This window comes from Sminthopsis crassicaudata, chromosome 6 (assembly GCF_048593235.1).
Source record: "Sminthopsis crassicaudata isolate SCR6 chromosome 6, ASM4859323v1, whole genome shotgun sequence".
Classification (NCBI taxonomy): Eukaryota; Metazoa; Chordata; class Mammalia; order Dasyuromorphia; family Dasyuridae; genus Sminthopsis; species Sminthopsis crassicaudata.
Window position 1 is genome coordinate 61021919 of NC_133622.1, and position 19005 is coordinate 61040923.

General features: G+C 32.1%; 1 long non-coding RNA gene across 1 annotated transcript; it reads right to left on the bottom strand.

The window, feature by feature from the left end:
* Positions 1-1786: 1786 nt before the first annotated feature.
* On the bottom strand, positions 1787-12980 carry LOC141547991 (uncharacterized). Its single transcript, XR_012483715.1, has 4 exons — positions 12828-12980; positions 6659-6833; positions 6218-6292; positions 1787-2110 (listed from the first exon to the last, which is right to left on the bottom strand). It is a non-coding gene; the product is annotated as an uncharacterized LOC141547991 (long non-coding RNA).
* Between the last annotated feature and the right edge of the window lie 6025 nt (positions 12981-19005).

The window sequence follows — 19005 nt, forward strand, 5'->3', positions numbered from 1 at the left end:
AATATAATCAGCTATGCCAACAATTTTCTAAAAGTATCATTTCTAAAATATATAAACCACTGTGCCAATTTATGAGAATATAAGTCATTTCCCAATTGATAAATGATCAAAGGATTTGAAAAAAATTTCAGATGTCTAAATTAAAGCCATTTCTAGTTTTATGAAAAAATGTTCTAAATCACTATTGATTAGAAAAATGCAAATTCAAACAACTCTGAAGTACCACCTCATACTTCTTAGATTGATTAAGAAAACAGAAAATGTTGATGATAAAATTTGGAGGGGAATGTGGGAAAATTGAGATACTAATGCATTTTTTTTGGAGTAGTGCATTGATCCAACCATTCTGTAGAGCAATCTAGAACTATGTCTAAAGCACTATAAAACTGTGCATACTCTTTGACCCAGCAGTGTCATTACTACATCTGTATACAAAAAAAAAAAAAAAAAAAAAAAAAAAAATCATAAAGAGGGAAAAGAAGCCATATGTGCAAAAATGTTTGTAGCAGCTCCTATTTGTGATAGCAAAAAAAATGGAAAATGAGTACATGCCCTCAGTTGGGGAATGTTGTGGTATATATAGGTAATTTTAGATGTAGTAGGAAATTGAAAAAGATATACTGTATGATAAGGAAACAGAAGTCCAGTGAAATTATAACTTCTTAGAATTGCAAAATATCAAAGCTAAGTACATCTTTCAGATTTACCTATTCTAACATATACCTGCCTAAAGTTGTTCTTCTCTATAATGTACTCAATGAATGGATATACAAATTCTGTTGAAGTTCATTAGCAGGCTTGAAAATAGTACTTCTTTGAGGTGGCCATCCTAATTGAACAGTTATAGTTATTAAGAAAAATATTTTTTTGTTCCAAAAAATAGTAGTAGTAGTAGTGGTGGTGGGGTGGTGGTAGTAGTGATAGTATTAGTATTAATAGTAATAGTAGTAGCAGTAGTAGTAATAGTATTCAGCAAAGGACATTTTGAGTTGGGTCTGGAATATCTGTCATTTTTATAAGCAAATAAATTAATATTACTATGGCGATATGGTCATCTTAATGTCCATATGTTCAGAGGTCTTCCAAGACAATTTTTGGTACTACAAGAACACATGTATTCATCACTTGATCTTTTAGAGGTAATAGTGTTTCTAAATGCATCCTGCCATGTAGTAGAGCAACCATAGAAAGGAGTTGCAACTTAGAAAGATGTGGTAAATTTTTGTTCTCTTAATAGTCTCATCTCTCATATTCCCATCTCTAATATAAGCAAGATTTTCCTTGTCCTAAATCCTTTTCATGGTTTCTAGCTTTATTGGATTCCCATCAAAGAGATAAGAAATAAGTCCTGGGATTCAAGTCCTACTTTTGAAAATCACATCTTTGATTCTTTAGAATTGAGAGATGAAGTATGGGCATTTTAAGGTGGTGTTACAGAATACTACGATCTTAATTTTTATATCTCAGGCAGAAAGTCATTCATTAAAGATGACCAGAGATAGAAATGATCAGTTTGAGGCTTGTGATGGGAAGGTAGGCACAATAGTGCATTGCTATTGCAGCTGTTAATCAGTATAATTTCAAAAAAAACTATGAAAATAATTAAATTATCTATGCCCTTTCACTTCTCGAGTAATAGATTTCAGTTTTAGACTAACACTCTAAGGACATAATTAAAAGGAAGAAAGATTATCTCTATATATGTCACAATATTCATAGGAAAGAACTAAAAGCAATATAGATATTAGTTGATTAGAGAATGACTGAACACATTTTGGTGCATGAATATAAATTAATTTATTTTACCTGAGAAAGAAGTAATATGATGAATACATAGAAGCACGGAAAATCTCACACGAACTATTAACAGGGTGAAACAAAGTCAAGAAAATAACAGTGATTTTAATAAAGAAAATGATAAGAACAATATGCAAAAGTTGAATGTCTAAAAATTATAAAAAAGACCGTGGTACCAAAGAAGACTTATGAGAGGAATCACCCATGCTGATCCTGTTTTTTGGAATACGTGAGAAGTCCATTTATATGGAATATTGGATTTTTAATATATTTTTTCATATATTGATCTTTTTGCTGATTTCTTCTCTTCTTCCTTAAAAACCAAAAACAAAAACAAAAAGTATTATTTGATCTAGAAGGAGAGAAGAAAAAGGGATCAATAGATAAATGTTGACAAAACAAACAAAAATATAACCAAAATTTAATTTAAGACATATTTACTTAATTTAGTACCTCAATTTTTTTTCTTCTGTAGCATGAACATAATAATACCTGCCTCATTAGGTATAGAAGTCATGTAATGATTTACGGGAAACATGTTGCAGTGGGTAGGATATTGAGTTTCAAGTCTGGAGTAGTTGTATTCAATTACTTACTCTCATGCTTACAACCCATTATTACTAATGATTCATTTTGCACCTCTTTATTGTTTTGCGTCTAGTAATTTATCTTGAAAATGAGGAGTTTGGACTAGATAGTTCTTATGATCCCTTTCAACTCTAAATCTATGATCTCATAAATATGTGGATTTATCTCTTTGGGTCTCAGTTCACTCATTTAAATTATATTTTAACCAGAAGTTCTACAAAGTCTCTTCCATTTTAAAATCCTTTATATCACAGAATCACAAAAACTTAAAATCAAGAGAGAATCTCATTTACCCTTTATGCTGATCAAAATTTAGCAAATGTTGTATATGGATACAACATTCCGCATATTTTTATATGCATTCCATAGACATTTACCATTGTCTATACTATTTATACCGAGATAGTAAAGAACCATTCCTTTCAAGAAGTTTTGCTTTAACAGATCAAAAGGTTACATTGCTATAGTAAATCATCCAATCTTTGAATTAGATATGAGATAAAAGTTGGAGTTTGAACATAGTTGCAAATTTATCACAAATCATGTTCTATGTAATTAACTGAAAGGTCCTTTATAAATCACTTTACTATGGTTAGCCTATGTTTCTATGTTTCTGTACAAATGACAACTAATTCAAAAAACTGTTATTAAGATCAATTTTTTTTTAAAATGCAAGTAAGATAACATGTTAAAATAAACTATGGGTAGAGAAATAAAGAACGCTCATGGAAGTCATGTTTTCCTGATGAGGATCACAAAGCTAGTAAGAGTTTTCAGGAACAAATATATGGTCATTGAAGCAATGATTTTAATGAAATGTAAGTTTGTATTTCAAAAATGTAGCCAAAAATTAGCATTTTTCAGAGAAGTTATTAGTGGAGTATGAGAGACAGGTTAAAATGAGAATTTGTAGTATTAAAAAAACTCACATCTCTTTGATGTATTAGTTCAATGATCAATAAGTACTGTTTCTAAGTAAATCATGTGCACCAGCAAAAGAGATAAAAAAATTTCAATGAGACTTGTTCCTTAATCTTATGGAATTAGCAGTCTAAAAGGGAGTATAGTATGAAAATCACTCTATTACCCATAATTCCAAAAGTGGATAACCAATTTGAGATCTCAGGAGAAAGTTTACTATTAATCCAGAATTCAGAATAGATTACATAGCAGAAATGGGAAATAAGGATTAGTTGAAATCCAGACAGAAATGGAGAGGAGCATTCTGAGAACAGCAAGCAATATGAGCTCATCATGTATTTAGAAGAAGGGAATAATTCAACTTAACTATGCATAAAATTTTGGGGGAGCAGTTATAAGAGAAAAAAAAAAAAAACTTTCAAGATGGGTAACACCGAATTATGAAGAACCTAAAATGTGGCAGTCATAAAAATTTGGTATTTCTTGAGAGTTAAGAAGAAGATAAAAACTTACAGACAGATAGATAAATAGATGGATAGATAGAATGATAGATATAAATATAGATATTATATATGCTTATGGAGTAATCAGGGTCATGTCTAAGAAAGTAGCTTCCACCAGTGACATGAGGACACAGCTTTTGACAGTGAATGATTGTTTTAGGAGGAAAGAATTATTTATATAATTTCACCCATAAACAATTCTGATCTTGTTCTGCTGCACTAGTTATTCCTCTATAACTTGTAGTTTTTGAAGAGATTTTTCTCCCTGGTGGAATAAAGTAATTAATTTGTACAGGGGATATTTTTCAAATGGAAATCTCACACAATGAAAAATCTCTACTCATCTGTAAAATTACTCTTTTTAAAACTACAAATGGGAAGATGTACATGCACAGGATCAGTAGGGAGTTATTTTGGGGAGTGGAAATAGTTGTTACATGGAAGATTCTATGGTTTTAAGGGAAGGAAAAAAAAAGGACTTCAGATAGTTGATTGTATATTTTATTTTAATTGTCTATGTTTATATTCACACTTATGTGTAATAAACATACATGTATGCATACACATATATGTATTTTGCTGTTGTCTAATTAGTCTATAATTTGATGCAAAACATTTTCTCTTTCACATTTTGTTTCATTTTTATAGACATTATAATTTTTATATTATTATTTCCCCCTTTCTTTATTATCTGCACTCTCTTTTATTCCTTCCTTGATTCTTAATACAAGACAATCATATAAATGTTTATTTTTGTTGTTTTTAACTCCATTGACAAAGGTTTAATAATGTACTCTCTGGAAGAGAGATAGCAGGAGAAAATAGGGAAGGACAAAAAGCAAGAAAGGAGGAAAGAAAAAGAAAAGAAAGAGATGGAGGAACAGAAGGAAAGAGAAAGAAAAAATTCTAATATTTAATATAAATCTAGCCTGATATATTTATGTAGAATAAATTATAATATCTAGTCAAATAGATACATAGAATCATATTTCAAATTTTACTTTGGTTTCTCTTTAAATGTAACTGTGCAAATGAGAGTTTTCTGCTGGAATAATTCATGAAAATCTTTTGTTAAGAAAAATCAAAAGCAAATTAAGGAAGAATATTAGGTTATGAAAAACTTTTAGGATCACAGAAAGATAAACTTGGGAGGTAAAATGAATTTTAGAACCTATTTCGTTTAGGCATTTATTTTTAAGATCAAGAATGTTACATTGGAAGTAAGAGGCAGAGTCCTAAATCTGAGTGTCATTGATACTTGAACTTCTGGCTCCTACTCATAGGATTGTAACACACATTTATTGGGTATATTCAAATCACCTAAGATGGATATATCCCTGTGGAATGTGCCCTGAAATCTAATTCCAAAAGATGACATTCTAGTTCTCTTAATATGTAGGTGGGAAATAGCCACTTTCCAGTGAATGAATAGAATAAACTATATACATAAAATTATTAGATTGAAGCAGTCTGCTCTTTCAGTCTCTCTCTGTCTCTCTATCTCTTAGTTTCTGTCATGTTTAGGCTTTCTTTTTTCTTCTATTTCTCTGGCTTTGTCTCTTTCTCTGTATTTGTTCCTTTTTCTCTCTGTGGTTTATATTTCTATCTGTTTCTTTCTTTCTCTCTCTCTCTCTCTCTCTCTCTCTCTCTCTCTCTCTCTCTCTCTCTCTCTCAATATTTTTATCTCCATCTTTTTTCTTTTACTGTCTTTTTCTCTTTGAGTCTCTGTTGCTCTCTCTAGGTCTCTATCTCTGTATCTGTATCTCTGTCTCTGTCTCTGTCTCTCTGTCTTTCTGTCTCTCAGTCTCTCTGTTTCTGTGTGTGTGTGTGTGTGTGTGTGTGTGTGTGTGTGTGTTTCTTTTTTGTCTTTCATTCCTTTTCTTTCTATGTTTCTCCAGCAATGTCCAGGAATGAATGTTCATTATACCCTGAGCTTAGGAATCATGTCGTAAATGACCCATTTATGGACTTGAAAACAGTGCTTATTGTTCTGCTTGCTTTCATTTGTCTTTCAGTTTGGGACACATGTGGAAAAGTCTCTGTACTGGGCTTGAGCCATGGATCACAGACAAATGTAGGTACCATCTCAGCATGGAACCTTTGAAAAGTCAAGGTGCTGTGATTCAAGCCCATTTGAGCCTATAACCCATTCCTCAGGTGTTACTATGTCAGAATTGGGGAGTAATATTTGTAAATTTATTCTAACAATGGCTTTGTAGTAAATAATACTTTATGCAAACTAATATGACCATAAAGTGGGTAAATGGAACTGGGAAGAAGGGGAGCTCTGAAATTGAGGGAAGGTAACATGGAGGCTTAAGTCAATGAGTGAATAGCTATACACCCTCAAAATCCCATCAGACTCTCAGAGAAACTGAGGAAAGAGAAAAAAAAAATCAATAAAGTACCTGAAAATTAGGAGGCAGAATAGTTACTATAACAAGAGAAGGAAATTGACTTCCAATTTCTTCAGTTAATGTATCCTGCTCAAATAAGAAATTAAGATCTAGTTAATCTATGAAATTTTCCACAGTTTGAAAGCATCCTGAACTTTTCCTGAACTTTTCCGAACTTTTCTTGCTTATCATGGTGAAAATTCAAAATGGAGCAAAGAGTAAACAGAAGTGTTAATATTATTATGATACTATATATTCAACAGTCTTTATTATGACAACATTTTATAAACTTAAATTGTTAAGAAAATGTCACTTAGGGGGCAGAGCCACAATGGCGGAGAAGATACATGCAATCCTGTAAGCTCTTTTCTTCCCTCACAACCAATTAGATAAATTAGCCTCAAAAATAGCGCTGGACTGATAGATACCACAATGACTGGAAGCCCGACTTACCAGCTGAAGCGAATCTGGAGTTTCAATAGAAAAGGTTAGTTCCCAAGGGAGGAAAAAAAAGAGGCCAGCACAGACAGTTGGGTGGTGGCACACTGTGCCAATCTCACTGGGGATGGCTCTGGGATCAGAGAAGCCACTGAGATAGAGGAATCTGGCACAGGCTGTTAGCTCTTCTCTGCATATAAAACAGAAGTTCAGAAGAGAAATCAAGCCACTTCAAAATATAAGCTAGATACTAGAACCTCCCCAACCCAGAAGTGACTCAGCAGATCTAGGCACTGTGGGTGTGGCCGACATAGGCTGTCCAGGCTTTCACCTGGGGGTAGTTAAGAGATTGAAAAGTGGGCGGGGTGGTAACTCATAGTGCCTTGCTTGGCTGGAGGCTATGGAACTCAGCCCCTTAAGTCCCAGAGAAGCAGAACCTTCGAAATAGGGACCACAGTTTCAGGGCAGACACTTCCAGTTTAAGCAAAGGGGATTTTCACATCACCTGCTGCTGACATCAACACCCCACTGGGACACATAGGCTGGGCTTTGTGTCACCTTTACTGTTCAGTCTTAAACCTCAGGAAAGTCGCTAGGACACACAGTGCCCTCACAGTACAGTCCTGCTAATCACCTCTGAGGCACTTGCAGGGAGGGGGTGGGGAACTCTCTCCCAGAGCTCTCTCTTAGCTTAGGTGCAGGAGCCACTGCATCCATCCAGTCTGGGAGGAAGCTGGTCAAGAAATAAATAAATAATTTCCTACCCCAGGGACAGACCCCAAAAGATTTTTTAAATAAGAGTAAAAAGAAAAGAAAAACTATCGATTCCTTCTACACAGAGAAACAATGGGTATCCAGCGCCGATGAAGTTAACAGCAGAGAGTCGGCAGATAACAACCTAAAGGGGAACAATTCCTGCCCCCCATCACATAACTCTCTCCTAGAAGAGACTATTAAAAATTAAGAGAGTTTGAAGAAAAATGAGTAAAGGAAAGAGAAGCTATAATAGAGAATAACAACATTCCAAAATTGGAGTTGGAAAAAATAAAGAATTCACAGGAGATGCAGGGAAACAAAATTTGTGAATTAGACAAGGTTAAAAAATCACAGGAAAGTATTATTCCTGAATTGGAAAAGATAAAAAAGTCTCAATAAAATAGGATTTCTGAATTGGAAAAAGAAAATAATTCTCAAAAAAAAAAACAAAATTAGGGAAATGGAAAAAAATTCAATAGAGCAAAATAATTCATTTAAAAACGAAATTAGGCATTTACAAAAAGAATTAAAAACTGTGAATGAAGAAAATAACTCCTTAAAATTCAGGATGGAACAAATAGAAATGAATGATTCACAGAGAACCCAAGAATCAGGCAAACAAAACAAAACAAAACCAAAAAAAATGAGAAGTTGGAGAACAATGTCAAATACTTACTGGGAAAATCTTTAGACCTGGAAAATAGATCTAGGAGAGATAATCTGTGGATCATTGGACTTCCCGAAATCTATGACCAAAAAAAGAGCCTAGATTCTATTTTACAGGAAATTATCAAAGAGAACTGTCCAGAGATAATAGAAACAGAATGGAAAGTGATGTCAAAAGAATTCATTGATCTCCTTCTGAAAGAGACCCTAAAAAAAGAACACCACACAATATTGTGTCTAAGATGCAGAATTACCACACAAAGGAGAAAATCTTGCAAGCAGCTAGAAAAAAAAAAACAATTTAAATAACAAGGTGACACAATAAGGATCACACAAGATCTTGCTGCCTCAACATTAAAAAATAGAAGGGCCTGGAACCTGATATTCCGTAAGGCAAAAGATAAAAGGTTGCAACCAAGAATAAACTACCCAGCTAAGTTTAGCATCTTTTTCCAAGGAAGAAGATGGTCATTCAATGAAATAGAGGAATTCCATATGTTTCTAATGAAAAAAACCAGACTTAAACAAAAAATTTGATGTACATGCAAAAGACTGAAGAGAAACAGAAAAAGGTACACAGAACCCTTGAGAACTGTATCTCTGTTGTGAGTATATAGAAAATATGCATGTATAATTTGATTTTACTGATATAAAAGCAAAAAAGGAGGGGTGTAGTAAAGGGAAATGGGTAGTATCAGAAAAAGGGGAAGGAGTGATAAAAAGAGGGAAAGTGCATCCCAGGAAGAGGCATAGAAAATACAGCATATCTGAGGGAATTTAGAGAGGGAGAGAAACATTGTGTGAATCTTACAGTTCTCAGAAGAGGCTCAAAGAGTAAATAATTGACATATCTGTTTTTCAGAGAATTCTCTCTTACCTCATTAAAAGGGGGGAGAGGAAAAGGGAAAAGGAAAAGGAGAATAAGGGAAGGGACTTGGAGGGAGGGTGGAGGGATACTAAAAAAAGGGAGGGCTGCGCGTCACAAGGGGTTATATAAATTAAATATTGGGGAAAGGGTTCAGGGGGTCAAGGGAAAAAGCATACTCTGGGGATAACATGATGGCAGGAAATACAGAATTAGTAATTTTAACTGTAAATGTGAATGGGATGAACGCTCCCATCAAAAGGAGAAAGATAGCAGACTGGATCAAAAATCAGAACCCTACAATATGTTATTTACAGGAAACACACTTAAAGCAGGGAGATACATATAGAGTAAAAGCAAAAGGTTGGAGCAGAATCTATTATGCTTCAGGTAAAGCCAAAAAAGCAGGGGTAGCTATCCTTATCTCAGATCAAGCAAAAGCAGATGTTGATCTAGTTAAAAGAGATAAGGAAGGAAACTATATCCTGCTGAAAGGTAGCATAAATAATGAAGCCATAATAATACTAAACATACATGCACCAAGTGGTATAGCATCTAACTTTCTAAAGGTAAAGTTAAGAGAGTTGCAAGAAGAAATAGACAGTAAAACTATAATAGTGGGAGATCTCAACCTTGCACTCTCAGATTTAGACAAATCAAACCACAAAACAAATAAGAAAGAAATTTAAAAAGTAAATAGAACATTAGAAAAACCAGGTACGAAAGACCTTTGGAGAAAACTGAATGGTGATAGAAAGGAATATACTTTCTTCTCAGCAGTTCATGGATCCTATACAAAAATTGACCATATACTAAGACATAAAGATCTCAAAATTAAATGTAGGAAGGCAGAAATAATAAATGCCTACTTCTCAGATCACAGTGCAATAAAAGCTACAATCAGTAAAATGTTAGGTGTAAATAGAACAAAAAGTAATTAGTAAATGAATAATCTCATCTTAAAGAATGACTGGGTGAAAGAGCAAATTATAGAAACAATTAATAATTTCATCCAAGATAATGACAATGATGAGACATCATAACAAAATCTGTGGGATGCAGCTAAAGCGGTAATAAGTGGAAATTTTATATCTATAGAGGCTTATGTGAAGAAAATAGAGAAAGAGAAGATTAACGAAGTTGGTCTTGCAACTTAAAAAGCTAAAAAAAAGCCCAAATTAAAAACCCCCATCCAAAAATTAAACTTGAAATACAAAAATTAAAAGGAGAAATCAATAATATTGAAAGTAAAAAAAAAAAAAAAAAAACTATTGAATTAATAAATAAAAACAAGAGTTGGTTTTATGAAAAAGCAAATAAAATAGATAAACCTTTGGTAAATCGAATCAGAAAAAAGAAAGAGGAAAATCAAATTGTAAGTCTTACAAATGAAAAGGAGGATCTTTCCACCAGTGAAGAGGAAATTAGAGAAATAATAAGGAGTTCTTTGCCCAACTTTATGCCAATAAATTTGATAACTTAAGGGAAATGGATGACTTCCTCCAAAAATATAGGCTTCCTAGATTAACAGAGGAGGAGATAAATTACTTAAATAGTCCCATTTCAGAAAAAGAAATAGAACAAGCTATTAATCAACTCCCCAGGAAAAAATACCCAGGACCAGATGGATTAACATGTAAATTCTACCAAACATTTAAAGAACAATTAGCCCCAATGTTATATAAACTATTTGAAAAAATAGGGGATGAAGGAGTCCTTCCAAACTCCTTTTATGACAGAGACATGATACTGATAGCTAAACCAGGTTGATCGAAAACTGAGAAAGAAAATTATAGACCAATTTCCTTAATGAATATTAATGCTAAAATATTAAATAAGATATTAGCAAAAAGACTTCAGAAAATCATCCCCAGGATAATACTCTATGATCAAGTAGGATTTATTCCAGGAATGCAGGGCTGGTTTAATATTAGGAAAACTATTAGTATAATTGACCATATTCATAATCAAATTAATAAAAACCATATGATCATCTCAATAGATGCAGAAAAAGCATTTGACAAAATCCAACATCCATTCCTACTAAAAACTCTTGAGAGTATAGGAATAAATGGATTATTCCTTAGAATAATCAGGAGCATATATTTAAGACCGTCTGTAAGCATAATATGCAATAGAAATAAACTGCAACCTTTCCCAGTAAGATCAGGAGTGAAACAAGGTTTCCCACTATCACCATTACTATTCAATATAGTACTAGAAACGCTAGTCTCAGCAATAAGAGCCGAGAAAGAGATTCAAGGAATTAGAGTAGGAAATGAGGAAATCAAACTATCACTCTTTGCAGATGACATGATGGTATACTTAGAGAACCCCAAAGACTCTGCTAAAAAGCTAGTAGAAATAATTCAGAATTTTAGCAAAGTGGCAGGATACAAAATAAATCCACATAAATCCTCAGCATTTTTATATATCACCAACAAAATGCAACAGCAAGAGATACAAAGAGTAATTCCATTCCAAACAAATGTTGAGAGTATAAAGTGTTTGGGAATCCAGCTACCAAAGAATAGTCAGGAATTATATGAGCAAAATTATGAAACACTTGCCACAAAAATAAAGTCAGATTTAAATAATTGGAAAGACTAATAATTGGATAGGCTGAGCAAATATAATAAAGATGACAATACTCCCCAAACTAATCTATCTATTTAGTGCTATACCAATCAGACTCCCAAGAAACTATTTTAATGACCTAGAAAAAATAACAACAAAATTCATATGGAAGAATAAAAGGTCGAGAATTGCAAGGGAACCGATGAAAAAAAAAAGTCAGAGGAAGGTGGTCTAAGTGTACCTGATCTAAAGCTATATTATATAGCAGCAGTCACCAAAACCATTTGGTACTGGCTAAGAAATAGACCAGTAGATCAGTGGAACAAATTAGATACAAAGGACAAAAAAGAGTACATCTATAACAATCTATTCTTTGACAAACCCAAAGATACCAACATTAGGGACAAAAATTCATTATTCGGAAAAAACTGTTGGGAAAACTGGAAATTAGTATGGCAGAAATTAGATATGGATCCATACTTAACACCATATACCAAGATAAGATGAAAATGGGTCCATGATTTAGGCATAAAGAATGAGATCATAAATAGATTAGAGAAACAGAAAATAGTCTACCTCTTAGACCTGTGGAGGAGCAAGGAATTTATGACCAGAGGAGAACTAGAGATCATTATTGATCACAAAATAGAAGATTTTGATTACATCAAACTAAAAAGTTTCTGTACAAACAATACTGATGCAAACAAGATTAGAAGGGAAGTAACAAATTGGGAAAATATTTTTAAAAGTAAAGGTTCTGACAAAGGTCTCATTTCCAAAATATATAGAGAACTGACCCGAATTTATAAGAAATCAAGCCATTCTTCAATTGATAAATGGTCAAAGGATATGAAGAGACAATTCTTAGATGATGAAATTGAAACTACTTCCACTCATATGAAATAGTGTTCCAAATCACTACTGATCAGAGAAATGCAAATTAAGACAACTCTGAGATATCACTATATACCTGTCAGATTGGCTAAAATGACAGGAACAAATAATGATGAATATTGGAAGGGATGTGGGAAAACTAAGACACTGATACATTGTTGGTGGAGTTGTGAAAGAATCCAGCCATTCTGGAGAGCAATTTGGAACTATGCCCAAAAAGTTGTCAAACTAAGAGCGGAAAGTGACCTGTATGTGCCAAAATATTTGTGGCAGCTCTTTTTGTTGTAGCTAGAAACTGGAAGTCGAATGGATGCCCATCAATTGGAGAATGGTTGGGTAAATTATGGTATATGAAGGTTATGGAATATTATTGCTCTATAAGAAATGACCAGCAGGAGGAATACAGAGAGGCTTGGAGAGACTTACATCAACTGATGCTGAGTGAAATGAACAGAACCAGAAGATTGCTGTACACTTCAATGCTGTATGAAGAGGTATTCTGATGGAAGTAGATATCTTCAACATAAAGAAGATCCAACTCACTTCCAGTTGATCAATGATTGACTGAAATAACTACACCCAGAGAAGGAACACTGGGAAGCGAATGTAAATTGTTAGCACTACTGTCTATCTACCCAGGTTACTTATACCTTCAGAATCTAGTACCTAATGTGCAACAAGAAAATGGTATTTACACACATATATTGTATCTAGGTTACATTGTAACACATGTAAAATATATGGGATTACCTGTCATGGGGGGAGGGAGTGAAGGGAGGTGGGGGATAATTTGGAAAAATGAATACAAGGGATAATATTGTAAAAAAAAATGATAATTGTATAAATATTTTTACATATATTGAATATTGAATAGCATATATTGGATTGCTTACTATCTAGGAGAGAGGGTGTGGGGAGGAGGGGGAAATTTGGAACACAAGGCTATGCAACTGTCAATGTTAAAAAATAATACATGCATATTTTTTGAAAATAAAAAGTTTTAATAAAAAAATAAAAAAAAAAAGAAAATGTCACTTGTTACAGTTGTACCTCCACTATTAAATTTAGCTAAATATCATAGACAACCCTTACTCTCCCTCTTTAAATTCATTATTTTTCATTTGAAATGAGTAATTTTGTAATTTGCATATGGAATATCCCATCTCTGGGGTTTTTCTCAGTATGCTCTCCTATAGTCTATGTATAGAATATTCTTCATTACTTGAATCATTTGCTATCAACAGCTTACTTTAAGCAACACAGTAGACATTTCTTAAATATATATTCTTTCATGATTTCACAATTGTTCTTATTCTTCCTGCCTCTGTCCCCCAAATTATTTTGCATTTGCTTTGCAGATAATTTCCTTAAGTGATGGTTTCCATTGATTTTATCTTTATCGCTTAACAGAGAGCCTTTATCAAAATATAGAATACATGTTTATAGGGTTGATTGGAATAGAATCAGAAAGATCTGACAGAAAAATATGATATTCTAAATGCATGAGTTTTATGATGATCTAAATTAGGTAAAAGGGTAATCACTTCACTTTTTTTTGTTTGTTTGTTTTTTAAATTTGGGAGAAGAAAAGTGGTCATAGTGCAAATTTTAAAGAAATGGATTTACTTTCTATGTTAATAAAAGCTAAGTCATAAATAATTTCTAAGGAAGAAGAAGAAAGTATTAGAATTCCACTTTGAAATTGTTAAGCAAATATTTTTTTCCCCTATGGTATAAAAGAGATATTATTTATTTTGTGGATAGAACAAAATAGTCCTAAATAGATATTTGCTCTGGTTTTCTATAATTCTATGAATTAATTAATTAATCCAAAGAAAAAAAGTAAAAGCCTTTTAATAATGGTAACAAATATTTGAATATTTGTGGGAAAGCAAGCAATCCTGAGAGTTAGAAATTGTTAATTGACATTTCCAAGAATATCTCAAATTCAATTATGTTTTGAATTAAAAAAGGCCTTGCTTCTAGTTTACACATTCGATAGGACATTATTATGTTTCATAGAGGGAACAACATAATAGAATGTCAAACAGTCTGAGAAGTAAGATCATTAAATCATGTGACTTATGGAGAAAGAGAAGGAAGAGGAAGTATCCCAAGCTTCCATGATAGTGGCATCAATATAAAGGGAGTGACTTCAGTTGAGATGTGGACAATTTTGCTAGAAATATAAACTATATAAACTCTCATGAGCAAGTTTCCCATATGGGAAGAATAGGTTTTTTGTTTGTTTGTTTTTTGTTTGTTTGTTTGTTTTGTTTTGTTTTGTTTTTCCCATTCATTTGCCCTTTAGACTCAAGTATATATTGATGTTGATATTTCTTTGCTTCACTTAGCTCATTGTATTGCTGTATTTAAGTTCAAGACAGTAGATCTCTATTGACATTGATTGCAGTGTATAGACATTCTGATAGGCTTCCCTAAAATCCAGAATTAAATAACATTACATTTTTGGAAATAATTTTTTTTTTAAAAGATAGGCTTACGATATATCTTACATGCATTTTAAATGGTTTGTTGAACTAAATGTATACAGAGGGAAAATAAAAAAGATGGAAAATGAATTCTGATTTTTCATTTCTGTTAAATCATAGGAATGATCAGTGATTTTAATTTGTATTGGAATAAATACCCTTTGTATATGATTATGATAGCAACAACAGCAAATAAGATTTTAAAAATACCTTCAATGAATTCAAAGCACTGTGTTATGCACTGAGGATACTAAGACAAGAACCATAGTTCTTGTGCTCAAGAAGCTTTCATTCTACAGAAAAATAAACAAAGTTATGTATCCATATATGGATGTGTTATTTTAATGAGTTTTTTTTTTTTTTTTTAAGAACTGGGAAACAGTGTATCAGAGAACAAATAAATATTTCATAGAAAAAATGAGAATGAATAATTTCTGGGATGTGAAAATAGGAGAAAATGTCATTCAGAATTAGCAGACAATCTCAGAAAAACAACATAGATAAAATAAATATTAATGATAATAGCTGGACTTTAGATTCTGTGAACATAAGTACTTTAAAGTAACAAGGCATTTTGACCCATATTTTAAAGAATTCTTAAAATCCAGACATCATTTTCTAAGCATCATAGACAACCCCTGAAGACCTTTGAGTTAAGTAGTAACTTAGCCAGACATATGCCTTAGGGAAAATCAATTTAGTTCAATAAATATTTAAGGGCATTCCAGGTATTATGGTAAATTCCATGAGTATAAACACAACAATAAAAAAAATCCCTTCCCTGAATGAAGCAGCTAACTAAATTTGGAGTGATTTGAAATAGAAGTTAAATGTCATAAAAGACTAAATTAGAATGATGAATAAATTGAATAATAAAATGAATAAAATAAATTAGAATGAATGGGGAGATTTATGGATATTAGCAAATCAGAATGACATGGCAATTAATGAAATAAGTTGTCTCACTTCAATGAAGGAAAGTAAAGAGTAAAGATTGACTGAATTTACAAAGAGAGGTAACAAGTAATATGGTGGTTCCTTCAAGGAAAAAATATAATAAAATTCAGAGAAATAGAATTGAGAGGGTGAATTATATTCTGTTTAATTTGGTCTAAAAAGCAATTTATAAGATTCCCATATGAATTCTTGCAGTGCAAAATATTTTGAAAAAAATAGCTAATCACCTGCTACATTTCTTTTGAATATTGTATTGCTGATTTTTTTTTTTTTTTTTAGATGTGGTTACCTCCTTCACTAAGACACATAGTCACCATCTGCTATACTGTGGAGGGATTAAAGTGCTCGTAACTCATTTGGTTGAAGAAAAAGTCCACAATTTAGTGGTTGTCTGAATCAAAAATCTTATACAAGTTTTCTACTTCCTGGTTTCCCTAATGTGATGGTACCATTGATATATCTCAAAGTCAACTTTATACAATGTTCCTTTCTCCATTTTACTTTGACAGATTTTTATTCAGGATATTGTAATTTTTTCAAGTCTGATTATATTACATATTATCCTATTGTAACTAAATTATTATGCTTATCTACCTTTAGTTTTCTAACTAAGTTACATGCAAGAAAATTAAATGTGTTAACTTTAGTAAAGTTTAGTAAATCCTAGTAGCATGTGAAGACTAAGTAGTAATTACAGTCAAGATAGATCTCTATTTGCATGTTACCTATGTGACAGAGCAAATCACATCATTTTGTGAGTTTCTTCATTTAGAAAACTGGAATAACCAGTGTTTCAACTACTGACCTCACAAAGTTATTATGGAGAAAATCCTCTATCAGCATTAAAGTGCTAATTAGTATTGAATTTGAGTAAACAATTCATCACAAATTTATTAAGCACTTGTTATTTTATAGTACTATGACAAAATGCTGAAACAAGTATGAAAAATAGATGAAATTATTACCTTTTGGAGATTTATACCTTCAACATTATAGATAATATATTCAAAGTGCTTTGTTTTGTCAAGGGGCTGGATCTGTAAAAATACTGATGTAGGGAATTCCAGTGAGGGAACTCTCTCTTCGAAGGAAGTTTGAAAACACACACACACACACACACACACACACACACACACACACACACACACACACACACACATACACACACACACACGTGTGTGTGTGTGTGTGTATGTGTGTGTGCATACTCTAAAAAAACACTTGTCTGGGGATATTAATGGATTACATAGTTTGCTTAGGATTTATTGGTAATCTGTGTATTTGAAGGCACACGAATCAAATTTATTGACTACAAGTTTGGCTTCCTAGTTATTAGCTCGTATTTGCATAACACTTTCAGATTTGCAAAATGATTTATAAGCATTATTTCATTTGTTCCTCATAATAATCATCAGAATATAAAGAAAATACAAAAGAAATGTGCAAGGTGAGGTAATAGAGATCAGAAATGTAAACTAGGAAATAAAAGATTTTGTGCAGGAGACTCAGCTGTATCTTGTTTGAAGCTAGATGTTTTCCCAGTTAAAGATTAAAAGCAAGTTAATCCAATGCATGGAGGTGAGTATCAAAAAAGCACCAAGACAGAAAAACAAACAAACAAACAAACAACAACAACAACAAAAAAAAAAAAAAAAAAAAAAAAAAAAAACAAGAAACATCTTGAATAGAGACAGAAAATTAGTTTCACTCAAATGAATGGATCATTGCTGGATTTTTTTAATAGATTATGATCTCAAAGGAACATGGAAAATGGAAGAATTGGAGAATGACAAAATATAATATGCAAGGTGGAAGAAAACTTTTACATTAAAGAAATATCTATTTTAATATGTTTGACAACTGATCATCCTTATTTTATTTAGATCTCTAAGAAGGTGGGACCACCTTTCAATCCTATTCCACTTTCAGACAACTGTAATTGGTAGATTTTTCTTAATATCCATCTTAAATTAACTTCTCTAAAACTTATACTGACTACTGTTCTGCCTCATGCATCCAAACAGGACAAGGCTAGTCTTTCTTCTAAATTCTGTCCTTTTTTGTTCTTCAGATTTCATATTTAGAGTTTGACACTTAGATAATGACTGGAAAAATCATAATAACTACTGCAAAGGACCCATTTGTGTATTATATGATGACATTATGTATGTATTTAGAGAAATCATCAAATAAATGCATGAATTTAGGACTGATTATATGAAGAAAATGTTAAATGGTTGAAAGAGAATTCATGATTATCCTTTTGATGTCAAGAGAAATAGAAGAGGGCTCCCAAAAAGTTAAATAGATTCAGCTGTGGAGAAATTATGATAAAATGTAGATAAAAATCACAGTATACACAGGAATCAACATGCTGTGAACCTAATTATTAGAACATCCTCAATGATGAGAATCATATATCCATGTAAATATTAATATTTTCCCCTTTTTAAATCATTTACTCAGAAAAGTAAAATATTCAGAAATAATAAAGCTAAACACAGCTTAATCAATCAAAATGTTTTTCAAATTCAAGTATTCAAGTAAACATTAACCTTTTGATTTAGGGGAAAATTCTTCCTGAAAGGAATAAAATAATATTGTATTTAAAATTAATATATCATACCTTAAATTAATCTTTATCTAGTTAGTTATAACATATATGTTATGAAATCCTAGAATAACAAATATCTCTGTGCCATTAACACAAAACTCAAAGAACAGGAGGTCACTAAGATCTATAATTTTTTAACTCAAGTGTGCAAGAAAGGAAAAATAAAAATATACTTTTCAGGGACTCTTAAAATTATTCTCTCTATTCCTTGGGAAGCTATTTAGGCTCAAAGTTATTATTTCTAAATTACTATAAAGTTGAATTAGACATCCCAAATGGCTTTGTTTTATTGAAAGAGAATCAAATATCTTGTCCACTATCAGGCTTTGCTTAGAGTTCATGCTTCCCTATCTGTAAACAAAGTCATTATTTGTCCTCCAAACATTTATATGGAAATTAATAGACTGGGGTTTGACTCTCCCACTTTATCTATACATTTCCTTTAGAAATTGGTGTCCCTTTCTCCCTCTGTGAAACAAGATTTATGATATGGTTATTTTAATAGGGTTTAGCTCTCTTGGGGGGAAAAAAAAAAAAATTG